Below are 16,275 nucleotides of genomic sequence, written 5' to 3'. Positions count from 1 at the left end.
GTTGTACAGTATGGTGACTACAGTTAATAAAAATGCATTGTATACTTGAAAATTGCTGACAGTAGACCTTAAATATTCTTACCACAAAAATAATAAATACATAAAATGGTAAAAATGTTAATCATCTTTATTCAGTCATTTCTCAATGTGTGCACCTATCAAAAAATCATGTTGTACACCCTAAATATATACAATTTTGTCAATTATACCTTAATAAAGCTGAGAAAAATTAAAAACATTCTAGAAGTATTTTTCAAATTTGCCTCCTCTTTTTTTCATTACCATTTTCTATAATCATTTTAAAAATCTCTTTCATAAATCAAGGTATTACTTCTTAATTTTCCTATTTGTTGTGCCTAGTGACTCTCCATAGTTGTGGTTCATTTTCTTATTTGGTTTGTAATTTTTGATTCTGAACTCATCTTCAGCAGTGATTGATTGCTCTGGTATAATCCAGTAGTTCTGTCTAGCAGAATCTTCTTTTGTGAATCTTCATACTAATACCTGGGATTTTTCTGGTTCCCCTTCAAAGCCTAAACAGTTCTTTGAGGATTTCATGTTTATATACATTTCTAATTCGACCCTTGCTTTATACAGGCCTTGGGTTGTATATTCCTGTCCTTCTGTGGACAGTGAAGCCCCTGCCATCTGTTCCTGACTCTGAAAGCATCCTGAGCCATTGCAGTGTCAGCTCATACATTTCCTGCCTTTATCTCAGCATCTTGAGATATATTTTTCTTTCTTTCAAGAGCTTCTATGAATTTTTAAATAAAAATTTATATCTTGGATTTTACTCAGGATTTCTGTCAGTTTGTTATGGGAGGGAGTACTTTTTTCAGAACCCCTGGTATGTCGTTTTTCTAGAAATTCAAAATCTCTTCATTTTATTTTTAACTTTTATAATTATGTTATCTCTGCAATTTTTCTTGATCTTAAATTACCATTGTGTCTGACTGCAGTAGTTTTAGTAGTTTGATTCTTTTCCCTAATACTTTTTTGCCCTTTTACTTATTTAATCTGATTCTTCTGAATGCCCATTATTTTTTTTGAATTGAAGTATCTCTTTTTAGATTCAGGGTCTTTTGACTCTTGATAAAACATAAAACCCTTTAGAGCAGTGCTTCTCAACATGTTGTCTAGAGGCTACCAGCATTAGAACCATCTTGATTCTTAGAATTGAAAATTCCCTAGCGTTCCTCTCATTCAACATGATCAAAATCATGGAGGCAGGATCCTAGAATCTATATTTCAAACAAAGATTCTATACAATTGGAGAATTGCTATTAAATGAAAAGATCAATCTTAATCCAGTATCAGTTCATAGTTAAATAAGGTTTAAGTTTTCTTATTTGTGTTTCTACATGTTTTTATACAGTCTTCTAGCCCGAAAGTAGGAAGACAAATGTCCAGGTTTTCTCTGAATTCCAGTTCCCAACTTGGACATCCAGAAGCCTCTGGTGAGTCAGGAAGGAGCTAAGGCTAGAAACCCTGGTGGATCTGGTGGTGGCACAGAGGAGGCCTTCATCAGTGGGACATCCAACATCTTCTCCATGTTTGACATGGTGTCCAGAAGTGTCCCATTCTTTTTTTTTTTGTGAGATAGAGTCTTGCTCTGTCGCCCAGGCTTGAGTAGAGTGGCGGGATCTTGGCTTGCTGCAACCTCTGCCTCCCGGGTTCAAATGATTGCTGGGCCTCAGCCTCCTGAGTAGTTGGGATTTCAGGAGTGCATCACCATGCTCGGCTAATTTTTGTATTTTTAGTAGTGATGGAGTTTCGCTATGTTGGCCAGCCTGCTTTTGAAATTCTGACTTCAAGTGATTCTCCCACCTTGGCCTCCCAAAACGCTAGATTACAGGCGTGAGTGAGCCACTGTACCTGGCCCAGGAGTGTCCCATTCTCAGGCCTTACACACTAGGAGGTCCTTTATCTGCCCTTGGTGGCTGATGAGGCTGGAAGATGTAGAGGAACACCAAGAGCCATGGTGGAAACAAGATGCTATTGACCTCCAGTGGTGAGATGGACCCCACATACGCTGGCCCCATTGCCCTCAGCTTGACTTATCAACATCTCAACCCTATGAGTCGATTTCTGCTGGGGGCCCTCTTCTCTCTCTAGACAGGCTATCCTTTAAAAGAGGAAGTCAGGCTTGTGCCGTCCTTCTTTCCCCTCCCATCTGAATATTTTGGGGGGCTGGTCAAGATTTTAGTCCCTGTGTATGGTCTTTTGGGCATTTTAGTGGGACTCTGAGAAGGCAGAGGCTTTATCAGATGCCTTTATGTATGTTAATGAGTTTCTTGGAATATTTTGACAGCATGGTCATGAGGATGAGCTATAAGAAATTTCAGTGTGAAGTTGAGTGATTTTGCAGTTGAGTCGGACAACAACTCTGAAGGTTGCTCTTATTTCCCTATATTTATGGCCTCTCAAGTATTAGTAAATCTAAAGTATGTGATCCAAAAATTTAGCAAAGTATAACTTGATGTGTTCAATAATTTAAAAATTTTAAAGAAGCAATCAGTTAGTAAATGTGTAGTTATTTTCTAGGTAAAATAGTAAATGATATTTTTCTAAGATTAAATAAAATTTTCACATTGTTTCATTTATGCTGAAAAGAAGGATATTAGAATTTCAAGAGACTGAAAAAATTTATAGGTGGGTTGAAAAATAAATATTACAGCTATTTAATTTCCCAATTTCTTTTTTTGTGTGTATTTTTACTTCTTCTTTTCTCATGGCATCAACATTTCTGAGCCTTTTGCTGCTAGTTGTCTAAAAGCCATTTGGCCTTTCAGCTCAAATCACAAACCCTAATCTCTCACTTCCTTGAGGTTGCAACTTGAGCACCTGAAAATGTGGCCAGCTTCAAACCAGAGTGAAAATGTTTTTTTCTTTCATCCTTTTTGACAGCATCCCAAGTAACACCACTGCAAGAGGGGAAATGTCAAATTGAGGTGAACACCCGGCTCAGGTCTGATCTCTGAGCCATACTGCCTGGTTTGAATAGAGAAACTAGGAAAGGAGGGGTGATAACTCAGCCATTTCTAAAAAAGGAAAATGATAACAACCTTTGGAGGGCCAGCCATAGAAAACAGCCCTGTGGGTGCCTGTCAAAGCGGCCAATCTGCTTCTGCTTAGGGAGATGTCATGGGTCTGGCTCAAAGGAAGGCCTGCTCCATGCCATGTGCTCCTGTGAGAGAGAAAATGGGTGGAAACTGGAGGCTTTTGTTGGTCCTCAGTGTTTTCTTACAGCCTCCTAGAGAAACAGCGAAAGGGCCAGGTTTCTGCAGGAGAGGATCCCACGGAGCAGTGTTGGCTGAGGTCCCTTCAATGTGGCAAGATGCTGCTTTCTCTGATGGAGGGATTTGGGTTCACTTCCTCGACGGTGGTGGTTCCCTGAGGCCACCCAACATTCACCAGGCTCACTGCCCCGTCCTTGTGCTAACATGCTGCCTCTGTGCTCCTGGTCAGGATGTTTGTCAGTGCTTGAGAAGGGAATTACCATGCCCATTTTAGAACAGAAGAAAATTAGGTTCAGTAGAGTGCCCTAGGTACAAAGCTTATATACCTGAGTCTGGATTAAAATTTAGGCCTGCCTGATGCTAAATAGCATGATGTTGGGCAATCCACTCACTGTCTCTGGTTCTTACTTTTCTCTCTGACATGGGTGATTGTTAAGGCCAGATGGCATTCATTCATTCAACAAATATTGTGTGCTAACTCTATGCCAGAAACTCTTCCAGGTGCTACAGATACAGCAACAAACATCCCTGCCTTCATGGAATTTCCCATTTGGTAAGGGAACACAGACAGTAAACAAAGATAATGTCATATGGAGTATTTCAGAGGGTGTCAGGTGCTACATGGGAGGTGGGTAGGGATGGAGGGGTAAAGAACGCTGGTGGGAGGTGTAAGATTTTTAGCTGGGGACATTAGGGGAAGCCTCATGGATAAAGTGACATTTGAGTAAGGAGATGGGAGACTGAGGTACATGGATAATTAGGGGAAAATATTCCAGGATGAGTGAGTATGTGCCAAGTCTCTGATGCAGGAGTGAGTGTGGCACATGCAAGGAAAAGCAAGAAGGCACTCTGGCTGGAGTGGATCGAAGGAGAGGGTGTCTTGGTCCTTTCGGGCTGTTTTAACAAAATACTGTAAGGTGCCAGCAGATCCAGTATCCACTTTCTGGTTCAGAGACAGCACCTTCTTGCAATAATATCCTTACATAGTAGAAGGGGCAAGGCAGCACTATGTGGTCCCTTTTTTATAAGGGCACTTATTTCAGTTATTAGGACTCTTCCTTTATGGCCTAATCATCTCCCAACAGTCCCATCTTCTAACAGCATCACGTTGGGGGTAAAGATTTCAACTTATGTATTTTTGGAGATACAAATATTCAGACCACAGCAGAGGGAAAGTAGAACAGGATGCCATAGAGGTAATGTTATGGTGCATGGGAGGGGGAAGGTTGTCACACATAGCAGTCTGTAGGCCTTTATAAGAGATGACATATATAAAAACAGTTTTGATGGCCAAAGGGCTGTCTAAATATACATGCAATAATGTATGCATATCTGTTTTAGGATTTGGGTTCTAGGCTCAGTCTACATAGTAGATTTTAGTGTCTCATTCTCAGTTCTGAAATTCTGGCTCTTGGAAAGTCATTGTTCTCAAATGGGATGCCATGATTTGTAGGTGTAATCTATCCCATCGCAGCCATTAAATTCTTGATCAACACATAACATACGTTCTTTTCTGCAATTGAATTTGTGGCTACTATGGCTGTGCATGGATTTTTAAGTTGAGTGGGGTTATTATGGGGTGCAATGTCTTAAGATTATAAAAGCTGAGTTGTAGATTAATGCCAAGCCAGTATCAAGGAAAGACCTAATTCTCCTGAAATGTATAAGAAGGTCACCTAGTGAGGATGGAAGTGAGGAAGATCAGAATGGTGAACTGACGACTCCATCAGCATCACAGCAATAAAGAGAGAGAAAATGTATTATTCAGTAACTGTGGATGCTTTTATAGACACTGCAAGACTTGTTATTATATAGTAGTTATTGTGCTTTCATTATGGTTGACCTGTTACAATCTGTTATTCAGATATTTTAATTCTGCTAAGCATGAACTTCAAATATTCAAAAACGTGTGGCAAAGATATACAAGTAAAAAAGAAGGTTGAGAATGACTATTTTAGAACTTAGAGACTGTATGTGCTGTGCTACTGTTGGGTGGATCACTTTTGGCTAATTATGAAATTTAGATACATACACTGATTAGTCAAGTTTGACTCTTGCATTAAATGAATTGTTTCCCTTTGACACTGGGTACTTGGTTTACAAAATACTCTGCCTTTCAACATCAGATTTTATCCTCACAAAACTCTTGTGGAGAAGGTAGTGTGGAATTGTCACCTTCATATTACAAATGAGAAAATACGGAAATGGCATGGTTTTCCCAAAGTCACACTAGTATATAGTGGCAGCAAAGATGGAATGTGAGTTCAAAGGATCAACAAACTCATAGTTTCTTTCTGTCCTAGACTGACTTTTGAATAATAGCACAATAGAGGAAGACAGTTGGGTCAAATTAGTTATATGTTGTAGTGTAGAAAAACAGCCTTCCAATAATGGCACTTCCCATTTTAATCAATTATGGCATGGTGTGTAAAAAGAGCTTGACACGTATGTAGGAGGTTCAAAGCAGCTCCCAAACTATATTGTCTTCATGCAGCCCAGCTACCAACTGAGTATGGCTAGATTGTCAATACACTGCTAATTTCTGTGTTCTCTCCTGTAACAGCAGACTGGACTCTGCAGGCCTGATCGAGTAGGAATGGGTGGGTTGAAAGTTGTGATCATTATAAATCAATTATCTGCAGTTTGCTCAAGTAAGGGTCCTTGTCATTTATGCATTATAGCTTAATTTTCCCAATGAAATTGACCTTTCAGTGGGCCATGCCCATTATTGTTTATTTTAGAAAACTTCTACCATTGCCCATTCTCTAGAGCAGAGCTGCCCAATAGAACCTTCTAGAATGATGGAAATATTCTGTATCTGCACTGTCTCCTATAGTAGCCACTAGACATGTGCAGCTATTGAGTGATTGAAATGTGGCTGGTGCAACTAAAGAACTGATTTGTAAATTTATTGGGAATTTTAATTAATTTAAATACATAGAGCTATGTGTGGCTGGTATTGACTACATGGACAGTGCAGCTCTAGGAATGCTGTGATTCCCGTATCTCATTCTCACAGCTGCTGGGTGGCATTGGCAGCTGACTGCCCTCAAGGGAGTCCTCTGGAAATTGCTCTCAGCCAAAGAAAACCCCTTGGCCCAGGGTCACACTTCTTTCTGGGACAGCCCACATTCAGTGACTGGTCTGGGCAGGATATAATGGTCTGGCCCCCTCATCCCAATTTGGAACAGCTCTGAAGGGATATTCTAACTTCAGAACCCTTATGGGACTGGCAAGACTTCTATTGCAGCTGTATCCCAGTTCTGTTTCTCCCCTGCCTAGTGTTCTTCCTGCACCCCTCACAGATGTTGACCCCAAGAGCACTCCCCACTGGCTGCATGTGAATGTTTGTCTCAGAGTTGGCTTCTTGGGATCCTGATTTATGACACTGTCCCTGGCCTCCCACCCATTCTGCACATCTCAGAAATAAACTGTTAAAAAAAAAAAAAGCAAATGCATTGTTAATTTTTTCATAACTTCCATTTTACATCAGCCTGGGCCCACATCACACCGGGAAAAGGAAACAAAGTCATCTGAATAAAGGATACGTTTCTGCAAGAAGTTCTCTGTCCAAGGAGTCAGTAGAAGGAAACACTATGAATGACACTGTATTCTAAATTTTGTCACTCTCACTTTCTCTTTCCCCCAACAGGTCATTTTCTTAATTCAACAACACTGACTGTGCATGCACCTCCTATATTCTAGATCAACATTAGGGTTCTGGGTGCACAGAGATGACAAATGCAATATGGTTCTTGTTCTCAGTGGCTCATTGTGTGGGGGCAGAAGGGGATGTTCAGGCATTGGATAATCCAGTGCCAAAAGTGCCACATTTAAGGTACCAGGGGACACTGAAGATATGCAGAAGGAGGAGGGATTCTTCTGTGGGGATCAGGAAACTATGACTCTCAGACTAGTTTTGTGTGGCTCATGAGTTAAAAATGTTTTCCAAATTTTATATTGGTGAAAAATACTCAAAAGTAGAATCATATTTCATGATACATGGAAATTATATGAAATTCAAATTTCAGTGTCTATACAGAAAATCTTATTGGAGCACAGCCATGCTCATTAGTTTACATATCATCTATGGCTGCTTTCACACACCACCGCCAGGGTTGAGTAGTTGCAGTAGAAACTGTATACCACCTGTAAGGCGGAAAGTAAGATATTTACTCTCTGACCCTCTACAGGAAGTTTGCCTACTCTTGGGTTAGTGCAATCTAGGAGGTCTTTCCGTAAAGAGTTGCCTCTGAACTGGGTTTTAAAGCATGAAAGGGAATTTTCCAGGCAGAAAAGGACCAGACGAAGGTAACTCTGATAGAAGAAACAGCATGTGCAGAGGCATACAGGCAAGAGGCAGGAGGCAAGAAAGGAATAGTATGCATAAATAATAAGCATTTCAGGCTGGGAGAGGTGGCTTACACTGGTAATCTCAGAGATTTGGGAGGCCAAGATAGGAAGGTCACTTGAATCTAGGAGTTAGAGACCAGACTGGGCAACAAAGTGAGACCCCATCTATAAAATAAATAAATAAATAAATTAGCTGTTTGGGAGGCTGAAGTTAGAGGATCACTTGAGCCCAGGAGTTCAAGTTTGCAGTAAGCTGTGAATGCACCACTACATTCCAGCTTGGGCAGCAGAGGGAAACCCTATCTCTTACAAAAAAAAAAAAGTTGGTGCATTTGGGACATTTTGTTTGGAGTGAGGTAGGAACCAAGTAGGAAAAACTGGATTTTCATGCCAAGGAATTTATTCTTTATTTCTTAAACAGTGAGGAGTCATTGAAATATTTTAAGCAGAGGAGCAGTTTGGCCAGTTTGGGGTTTCAAGGAGATCATTCTGGTGGCCCTTATGGAGGAAGCGTTGGAGGAGGTGAGACCAACACAGGGAGTATTTCAACAATGAAGACACCAAGAGCTTGACGTGGAGTAGCAGCTGTGGGGATTCCAGTTCCTGTGTGAGCCCAAGACCCCAGAGTGTAGGAAGTTCATTTTGACAGACTGGTGGGATGAAGCCAGGACATGGGGTGGGAAGAGGTTAGGAAAGGAAAGAGTGAATCAGAGCGGGAGGTTCTGTGGGTGGACAGGAAGCTGGACAGGCAGCTGGACAGGCAGCAGCAGAAGCGATGTAGGACGCAGCTTGGGGGACAGCTCAGGGGCTTTGGGGTTACAGCAGCGGAAGTGGCTTGAGCAGAGGAGGGACTCTGGGCATCGTGGACAATGGGGCACTGGGAAGTGAGGAGCTGGCGGCAGGGTGGGCACAGGATGATGACGATGATAACAGTAATGATGATAATAGTAATAATAACAGTGGAAGGTCAAAGGCAGCTTCCTCTGAGACGGCCAGATGAGGGAGGGGGCTAGTGTCCAGCTCACTTTCATAAGGTTGGGCTGTAAGTGGTGAAAAGCAAGCTTTGTGTGGTAGAAACAGAGGCCAGCTGCTGCCAGAGGGGAAAGGAAGGTGGAGGCTGAGGTGGGATATTTTCCAAACCCAAGAACCAAGGTAAATAGGAAATGGAATCTTTAATGCTATTTGAGCTCAAACAAAAGATCACCACAGCTACTTCAGTTGAGTTGCAGTGATCCTTTTCACTTGGCCAGGAATTAGCAAGAGCCCTCCCTAGCCATGCATCTCTCCTCTAAGCCTTCACCTGAGAATGAGCTGAGGTTCGAATGAGGCCTTTATCCTGAGAGTTCAGGGGGCTGTTCTGGCTCCCTGATCAAATTCACACCTCTGTTTTGGGAGACAGACATGGGGAAAATATTTACCCCTTTTATATTGATGACATGGATGTACAGGGCAATTCTGTCAGAATCTACACAAAGTCAAAGCTGCATTTTAAGCCAGTATCAGGGGCCACTGTTTTTGGGGTTGCTTAGGTGACCATGTTTGGGGTCAGTTGCCTGATATAGAGGGAGTGCTAAACAGGGGCTTGTACAGAAGATGACATGGGGAGTTTGAGCCCACTTACCCTTCTCTACACTGTGAGAAGCAATAACATTCTTGTTAACCAGTAATAGATAACATTATCTCACTTAATCCTCTCAGCAACAACTCTCTTTTTTTTTTTTTTTTTTTTTTTGAGACGGAGTCTCGCTCTCTCACCCAGGCTGGAGTGCAGTGGCGCGATCTCGGCTCACTGCAAGCTCCGCCTCCCGGGTTCACGCCATTCTCCTGCCTCAGCCTCTCCGAGTAGCTGGGACTACAGGCGCCCGCCACCACGCCCGGCTAATTTTTTGTATTTTTAGTAGAGACGGGGTTTCACCGTGGTCTCGATCTCCTGACCTCGTGATCCACCCGCCTTGGCCTCCCAAAGTGCTGGGATTACAAGCGTGAGCCACCGCGCCCGGCCAACTCTCTTAAGTTAAAACTAATATTAGCCTCATTGTACGGATGGAGAAACTGATACCAAGAGGAGGCTAGAATAGTTGCCCAAGTCAGAGTCAGTGGGAAAACCAGATTCAAGCTGAGCAACAAAACAGAAGAGACTGTGATCTTGTATATCACTGGAGGATTGGGGAATTGGAGGAGCATCTTCCAGGGAACATCTCTGTTGACTGTGGACCAGACTGCTCTTCATCTGTCCTCCTGGCTATCTCCTTCTCAACTGTCATGTTTCCTCCCCAGGGTGGCCTTCTCTGATCACTCAAGCCAAAGGATATCTCAGCATCCTGTACGGTTTTTTTTTCAAGGTACTGGATACAGTTGTATTTATTTATTACCATGACCCCTCATTTATTTTGCTTGTTTTCTCCAGTAGCATGTAAGCTTTGTGTAGTCCAGGGCTGTGTCTGTGTTGCTCACTCTTATATCCTGGTACCAAGTAAAGTGCTTGGTGCACAGTATGAAGGATGCATATTCTGTTGGATGAATGACCATTTCAGCTCACCATGAATGGGGCCTGGCCGGGAGGCTGGGTATCCTTGGGAGCCCGAGGTGGATAATGTCCTTTTGGTAGGCTAGTTTGAAAGGCAGTGGGGTAGAAAATGACAGCTGGACTTGGGAAAGTAAAGAATGAATGTCTTACTTTTCCATTAATTTTCTGTATTTCAATATGGAAGAGTGTAACTGGAGATGGGTGATGCAGTTGTAAGAGAAATGAACCGGTTCCTGTTGTAGTGTTGAAAAACAGAGTTGGATGCGGAGGTGAATATTTGTTGTGTATTAGCAGCTGTGATGGCTATCGGCTTTACAGACTTCATCTAATTTTTCCCTCACAATGATGCTGTAATGTAATGCTCTAATGCTTTCTACAAGCTTTTCCATTTTACAGGTGATAAAATAGAGGCTCAAAAAGGGTATATCATCCACCATCTGTTCAACATCCAGACAGATGGTGAAGATGAGATTCTAATGCAGTCGTGTCAAACTTCATAACTCTTCATTAGTGATGTGAGTGCAAGAACTTGAGGCAGACTGCCTGGGTTCATATTCCTGGTCTGTCAATTACTGGGGTGTGTGATTTTAGGAAAATTGCTTACCATTTTGTGCCTTAGTTTCCTCATCTAAAAAATTAGGATAATACTGGTGCCTACCTTATAAGGTTGTAGGGGGACTAAATAGGTCAATACTGTTCAAATAAAAAATCTAAAAAAATACCTGGCGCTATTATATATTATTTTATCACCATCATCATCATTATCAATTATCTTCCTCCTCCTCATCATCATTTTATTGGACTAAATACTCTGCTTTTGGCTTCCTACTTTATGGTTAATTGCGTGTGTCAATTTGGGTAAAGTGATGGCTAGATGGCTGGTAAGACGTTATTTCTGTGCGTGTCTGTGAGGGTGTTTCTAGAAGAGATCGGCATTTGAATTGGTAGACTGAGTAACAAAGGTTACTCACATCATGCTGGTGGGCCCCATTCAATCCACTGAGGGCCTGAATAGGACAAGAAGGCAGAGGAAAGGCAAAATGGTTCTCTGCTTGAACTGGGATGTCATCTTTTCTTATTGCTAGACATTGGTGCTTCTAGTTCTTAGGGCTTTGGACTTTGACTTAGATTATTGGCTTCCCTGGTTCTCAGGCCATCACATTTGGAATGAAACTCTATTGCTGGCTTCCTTGGGCCTTCAGCTTATAGATAGCAGATAGTGGGACTTCTAAGCCTCCATAATCATGTGAGCCAATCCCTAATCCCTCATAAGAAATATCTTATATATTTCTATTTATCCTATTAATTCTGTTTTTCTGAAGAACGCTGACTAATATACTCCTCCTAGGCTGAGATTGTGCAGAGGCTGTAACTAGAAAGGGGAGCCATCTAGGAAGATTTGAGTGAAAGTTCCAGTTCATGGGGGCCCTGGAAGCAGCAAGAAATAGATCATATCTGGTTCTTACGAAAATTATTTTTTTCCTCTGCTGCTTCTTTCAAAGGCTAAGAGGTTCCATTTCAGGTTTTCTGAGTTTCTGCACAGTGATTGTGACCTTTCTTTCCTTTCGTCTTTCACTTCTGGTAGAAAGGGAGAGTAACAAGATGAAGACTTCATTAGGAAATGAACACATCAAAGTAACACTACTTGGCTATTTGAGATAGCACATTGTCAAGAGTCTCAGGGATGCTGCTAAGGATGGTGCAAGGCCAGGTTGTACTCAGACTCTGAGCTCAGACGCAGGAGTCTCAGGCTGATCTTTTAGAAGCTCCAGGGTCCCTCTAGGGGTAGTAGAGAAGACAGAGGGAGCTATGTAATGGAGGGAATTCCTAGACATGTATCTGAAAGGTACCTTTGAAAAAGTAATAATTTGTACCAACTGAGAGCATCATGGATGTCCATGACTATCAACACAGGAATGTTTTTCTATTAATGGACTGGACCGGTATGTTTTCCATTTGGAGGATAACCCAGGGGTTCCACAGTGAGCTAATCATTCTTGAGAGGTTGGGATACATTTCTTTGATTTTGCCCCAAAGAAGAGGATGTTTTTAGGAGTCTTGAGAGCCCACACATCTATCACTGCAAGCTCTTTTTGTTCTAGGGTAGTCAGTTCTCTCTTTAACTTGACCCCCATTGGGGCTGCCCCCCCATATCAGAAATGTAGACAGAGCTAGGTCCCTACTAGGCTGTAAGTACCATGACCAAAGGAACCATGGCTCTAGATCTGGCCAAAGATGATTTGGGAAGTGTGATTATCTCTTGGCTTTCTCAGCTAACTTCGGACTCTGTGCTTCTCTAAGCTCAGGATGTCCTAAACCCATCTTCTCTGGAGAACTCAGGTAGGCAAGAGATGAGAGGACTCTGGTCTCCCTACAAGTTTCCTTGGCCTCTCCCAGAACCCTCAAAAACCCAGAATGTGAGTTCCACTGTAATCCATCAGTGCAGAAAAGAATGTGTGTGGTTTATTTAAGAAGAAGCACACCCTATGTGGAAACACACATCTGCTAGGTTTTTGGTGGGATGTGCTCTGCTCAGCCTAGAGAGTCAGGCAGTGGAGAATGTGTCTGCCCATCGGTGGCAGTACCCAGGTGAGTTCTACAGAAACTAGAATGCAATGACGTTCTAAACTTACAGCAAATCAATAAAAATCCTAAGTAGGCCCTGATCTATCTATGAAAATGTCTCCCTCCCCTAATTTCCACTCCTTCACCTAACTGGGGACAAGGGAAGTAAAAACTCCTCAGGAAAATGGGAGAAATTTTGGCACTATATTCTAGTATAAATGGTTAATTTTCTGAAGTTCAAAAAATTGGTTAAAGGTCATAAAAGAAGAGGATTCATTTGCTTGTTTAATAACTTACTAAACAACATCTTTGGCAAGAACTTATACTCACTTAAGAGAAATAACAGTCTCAATGCTAGCTTTGAGTTTGGAGTTTGATCTGAAAGATAATACATCCTGTTGCCTCTTTATTGTTATATCACGTGTATAACAAAATGGTTGAACTTGATTAGGACGTTTATATAGCTGATTACAAAAAATGGAAATGGACATTTATTGAGTGTTTACTATGTACCCAGCACTTTCTCAACTAATATTGTAGTGTAATGCCGGTCACACTCACTCAGTGGATTGTAGCTGTCAATCCACTGATTATTGGATTGACAATAATTGATTGATTATTGGATTGACAATAATTGATAGATTATTGGATTGACAATCCACTGATCATTGGATGGACAACTACAAACCAAAAAATGCCTGGAGCCACCAGAAGCTGGAAGAGGTGACGAGTTTTCTCCCAAAAGCCTTCAGAAGGAGCATGGTTCTGCAGACCCCTTGATTTCAAACTTCTGACTTCCAGACTTGTGAGGAAATAAATTTTTGTTGTTTTAAGCCACCAATTTTATAGTAATTTTTTGTGGCAGGCCTAGAAAAGTAATACAACCACCTAATATAAGTATGACCTTAAACTTACCCTCCCTCAGCTTGGATTCCCTGTATCAGAAAATTGGAAAAATACTAAGGGTTGTTGTAAAGATTCCACAACAAACACATTGGAATTTTTGTCCATAGAATGGGAACTGGAGATAAAGGAGATTAATTAAACAATTATTGTCTTTGCCTGAACCAGTGACAATACCATGCTGGGAACTATATCTAAAGTTCAAAGACTGTGTGGGACCCAAATTTTGCCACTTAATGTCTGTGATCCTGGGAATCTTACGTAGCTGTAAGTAAACTGTGACTGAGAATTTATCTATGAGGATAAAAATGGTGCTGGCTTATTGAGTGGTTGTGGGCTTTGAATAGATAATACAAACACAATCAGTCCTTCTCTCATGTTTATTTTGAAAATGAGATTTGTTCCAAAGCAATTGATATATTAGAGAATAATCTGAGCATAATGTGAATTCTATGTCTGCTTATATTCAATTTCATCCACAAGAAACACTAGATGAATACAGAAAATTGTACCCCACTGAACTGAGCTGTGTAGGAATACAGAAAACATACACATTGATATGGTTTGGCTCCGTGTCCCCACCCAAATCTCATGTCGAATTGTAATCCTCAGTGTTGGAGGAGGGGTCGGGTGAGAGGTGTGGATCATGGGGGCAGACTTCTCATCTTCCTTGCTGTTCTCACAATAGTGAGTTCTCACGAGATCTGGTTGTTTAACAATGTGTAGCACTTCCCCCCTTTGTGCTATCTCTCCTCCACCATGTAAAGATGTACCTACTTCTCCTTCTTCTACCATGATTGTAAGTTTCCTGAGGCATCCCCAGCCATGCTTCCTGGAGAGCCTATGGAACTGTGAGCCAATTAAACTTTTGTTTATAAATTACCCAGTCTCAGGTAGTTCTTTATAGCAATGCGAGAGGGAACTAATACACACATGTACACATCTCAAACATCTACCATCCCCTCAGCCACATGTGTTGAGTCACAGACATCCACTCTTAGTGTTACAACTTTCCATCTGATTTCAGACGACTCTCTTTCATAATGACTGACAAGCTGCAACCCAGTGCCCAAGTAAGTTATTTCGCAAGTAATCCTCAGATCTATTTAAAAGTAAAGTGCCATATTGTAATATTTATATATGTCTAACCCTGGAAGCACTGACTGGAAACCCTGCTTCTATCTCCACATGACCTTCTTTCCTGGCTCTCTGTGTCTCAAATCTCTCTCTTCTCTCTCTTTTAAAATGACCTCATCTCCAGATTTATAACTTAGTTACATTTGCAAAGACTCTATTTCCAAATAAGATCGCATTCACTGGTACCAGGGTTTGTACACAGGACATATATTTTTTGGGGGGACGTCCTTCAACCCAGTACAGTGGTATCTTGGGTTGTACAGTTGTACCTTGGTCCTTTGAAAAGAAGCACATTGCTCTTTCTGCTAGACCATAAAGCCACCCAGCATTTGAAGTGCAGAGACATATACTCCATTCCCTACAGATACAGTAAGATTTTAAAATACTGAAGCTGATAAGCTCTACCCTTGGCAGAACTTAGTTTTGCATCCTTCTGCCAATTGCCTTCCCCCACTCTTGGGGGATATCTATAGAAGAGGATCACTTCAGTATCTAAGTGGAAAGCTTTATGGGAAGAGGATCTATAGGTTCTTCTAGGTGCTAGGAAGAGCTTTGTGTTGCAGGTGGGCACACCTGGGGCCTGTAGATGTGCTTGGAGGATAGAATTCAAGTCTTTCTGAAGCAGACCTTCCTTCTGGACTCAGGGATGAAACTCTTGCAGCCTCTAGTCAGGACACCAAATTTCCTAGGTCAGTGCTTCTCTGACTTTAATATATGAAAGAATAACCTGGAATATTTGTTAAAATACAGATTCCTGGACTTCACCTGCAGAGATTCTCCTTTAGTAGATCTGAGCTGGGCCCAAGATTTTGCATTTCTAACAAAGTTTTAGGTGATGCTTTTGCCACTTATTAGGAGAACCACTATCTGAGCAACACTGATCTAGGCAGATTGTACAAAAAGCCATGTGGGTCAGTCTTTGTATGTATCATAGTGAAAAATAGTACAGAAAGAGCAGTTCAAAGTATTTAAAAGTAATTCTTATTTGGACTCTTGCTTCTTTAGAAACATTAAAAAGGATTGAATTTATAAGCCAGAGCAATAGCTCTCAAAAACTTTTCTGTGCTTTCCCAATTCTGTCACCCCTATGGCAGAACAGATATTTTTTTATTCAAATCCTGAACTCTTCCTCATTAAGCTCTGGACTTTCTGCCTCTTAAGTCCTCTGACTCTGATTCTCAAAATTCTAGAATCTAAGCTGTTAAAGAAAAAATTCTCTCAGAGGCAGAAGTGAAGGGTGGAGCTGGCAAGGCAGATAACACTCCCAAGTTGATAAATCTTGTATCTCCCAAAGTTATTAATATTTCACATCTAAACTCCAAAGGGAAACCTCACTGATCCAAAGTGACCTGCAACCACTCAAGATAATGTTTCTTTTTTAAATAATTTAACTTTTTATGACAGAAAAGCAAGGGCAAGTGTGTCTTTAGTAGCTCCATTAACCTATAATTTTCCCTATAATGCCACTGAGATTGGAAGTGTTGTTACTTTAAAAAAAAGTCTACTTGAGACAAACTTGTTGATTATATTATTGGAATCTCTTTATACAGG

The sequence above is a fragment of the Nomascus leucogenys genome, chromosome 13 (assembly GCF_006542625.1).
Source record: "Nomascus leucogenys isolate Asia chromosome 13, Asia_NLE_v1, whole genome shotgun sequence".
Classification (NCBI taxonomy): Eukaryota; Metazoa; Chordata; class Mammalia; order Primates; family Hylobatidae; genus Nomascus; species Nomascus leucogenys.
The sequence above is the reverse complement of the archived record's forward strand: the minus strand, read 5'-3'. Positions refer to the sequence as shown.